Source organism: Ciona robusta, chromosome 12 (genome assembly GCF_009617815.1).
Source record: "Ciona robusta chromosome 12, ASM961781v2".
Classification (NCBI taxonomy): domain Eukaryota; kingdom Metazoa; phylum Chordata; class Ascidiacea; order Phlebobranchia; family Cionidae; genus Ciona; species Ciona robusta.
The window spans coordinates 5,245,879-5,248,783 of NC_143246.1; positions in this window are offsets into that span (position 1 = coordinate 5,245,879).

Here is a 2,905-nt window from a genome sequence, read left to right on the forward strand (position 1 = left end):
CTGTAGATGGAATAAAGTGTGGTTAGGTAAGGTATACGGGTTATTGCTTAGTGTGCCAAATTTTGTCTTTTAAGTTTATACAATAGTAAAGGAAAATGCGTAATTCCCCAAAGGCAATTTGGGAATGTTTTACGTTTTTGACCCTTTTATGTTGTCCAGCAGAAACAAAGTAAAGGCCGCTCTGTCGCCAAGAGGAAGTTACTTTACTTCATAGATACTGTCTTGGACAATGCATTAGCTAGGCGCGTATTCATACCCATCGAGTATCCGGAGAATAAACTGTCGCCATATTGTCAATTGTTTAAAAGTCGAAAAAAAAATTCCCGTTGTAAACAAACGGCGGGCATACAGCAGCGGAGTCGATTCGTTTTACCCGCACCTGGCCACCGCCTTTGAGCGAGACAATCGACGTTCGACTATATTGGTTTAAGTCTCTTTCGCAATAGCTCATAAACCTTATCACCTTTCAGCAACTGCGAGTCTCGCCTGAAACTAGTGCTAGGTACGTCACCGAGCAAATATCGACTACAGTACTGTATACAGTGCCGGGATGCTACGTATGCCTTGCGCCTGCCAATAAGAGTTCCACTTCCCTGCTCGTGTCCGACTCGTACTCCGTATTGAAACTCGTTTCAGAGAACTACCGAGGCGAGCCTATCTATTTCCCGGCGGCCGCGCGCAATTATCGCCGAGCGGTGAGGCGCTTATCTGGAAGCGAGCGACACCGCATTCTACGTGAGTGCGGCGACCTGACTGCCTCCAACACAACTCCCAAGCAAGGTGCCGCTAATCTCCTCGCGATTTAAAACAAGAGCTTCGAGAGAAAGAGACGCTGTCACGACGCCGTCACGCCCGATTGCGCGCAGCGACCGAGGGCGGAGCAGGATCAGGTTACCAGTCGCCTCTCGACAAAGCCGGGTCGGTCGTCGCTCCGTTCATTAACCGCCGCTCGGCTTGGAAATAACTCCGCGGTGGCCGTGCGTGTGTGTGCAAACACGCCGCTCCAGTCGCCAGCGAAACCGGGCGACGCCGCACTGCCAACTCCCCAGCGGCCAGCCAACGACGTTCCGACGCGAAAGCACCTCGGGCGCGGCACCGTCAAGATAAAAGCTCCAAACTTATCTCCTGGATCGGCTGCGGGGCCAAAGCGCCGCCTTGATCCCAAAAATTCGATCCGGGGTTTTCTGCTTGCCGAGTGGGTGGGTAAGATAACAGAGTTGATATAAAGCTAGCGATCTGTATAACTTAGACGTTTGACATCATAGAATCAAATGCTGCTGCAAAATGTCCGCAGATCGATATTTTGCTTACACGGAATGGGATGTAAATTCTATTAAATATTTTTAAGCATAAATACGCAGCAAAGTATTTTGAGCATTCAGCACCTTGGGATTCAGTATTTTGGTCCCTTTTCACGGGCTGAGGTCAATTAGCGCCATAAGATTGGAAGGAGACACTGTCGTGCCGCTTCCAAGCAGTGTTGCCGGGTAAAAAAATAACATTCATCAAACGTTTGTTTGCGTGCGAATATACGCTGCGAAAGTTTGAAAACAATTCTATTTTTTTACTCGGCAACACTCGAAGTTGGCCGCCGACGAATGACCACGTGACACCGTGCTGCGGGTTCCCTTCTCGAGATGCATCGCCTTCCACATTTCGTGCGTCAGCCAGTCACATAAAACAAAAAATCCAAAGCAAAGGAATTCCATATACGAAGGTCTTGCGTGCACGCCGACCGCGAAACCGCACGCCAAAATGCTTGGAACGGTTGCTTCGCTATATAGTCACCTAATTTCGCTCTCGCCTTTACCAAGCGTCCTGCCGGCCGCAATCATTAAATTTCGTGGCAGGTAGTAGGAACCACTCGCTAAGCAAACTGGTTCAGACTTAGGACTTCATCGGCAACGAGTCAGTTTCGTCGGTCAAAACCCGTGCCGGCATAAGAGACTCCCGCACAAATATTGGCTCCTAATCGGCTGGGGCAAAAGCAGCGGCGGTCAAAACAGCCTGTGCAAACAAATCCCGTCAACAGAATAGTGGCGAAAACGAGCAAATATTCCCAGCGGTGGTGTGGTTGGAATGGAGCGCTCACAACTTCAGTGACATTTCTTCGTAACTTACAGTCGATTGCGCCAGCGCTCTTACAGCGAGGAAACAAATGAGTTGCGACGCATGTTATCGATTACAAAGCGTTGCTTCGATATACAAGAGGCGCTTTTTTAATTTGAAAAACAGTTTGTAAAAAAATAGTAAAAATGGTTATCTTTAGTGTGGCCGAAAGAGCGTTTTCCGGACTGTGGGGTCAAGCCACGACAAACCGCGCTTCGGATTCTAAAAGCCGAAGTTATGAGAGCTGAGAGAGGAAAGCAGTAATCGACGCGCGAGGATTTCCGCACTGTTTCTCGCAGACAGCTGCCGAGTAGTGCAGAATCGCGTGCCTCGCATTACGGTTGAATCAACTCGCCGATAAGTGCTGATGCAACTATAGTGCCCCTTCTACCAATCTCGCGACCAGCGCAGCTTAATAAGACATAGTCGAAGCCTCCGCCTACGAGAAATATGATCCGTGCCACACGCATGCTTGAGAAGAAGCGTTCTCAGCTAAAGACCCTTACGCATGTAGAAGCGCGCTGTATTAACTAAAGCTATTCACAGCTTCATAAACTACTCGCCAACTTGAAATATTCACTGCTTTAAAGTTAACCATATTTAAAAAACCCTAGCACTAATTCCTTCCTTACAAAAAAACACGCTGTTCAATTTTTTTACTACCGCTTTTTAAATAGCTGATTTGTAGGCGTTTACTATAGAACCAAAAAGCTCTTACCTGCACGTTAGCTTTAGACAGTAGCTTTTCTAGGAAACTTCTAGGACGTTGGTACGAACATCAGCACCACTCGCCGAC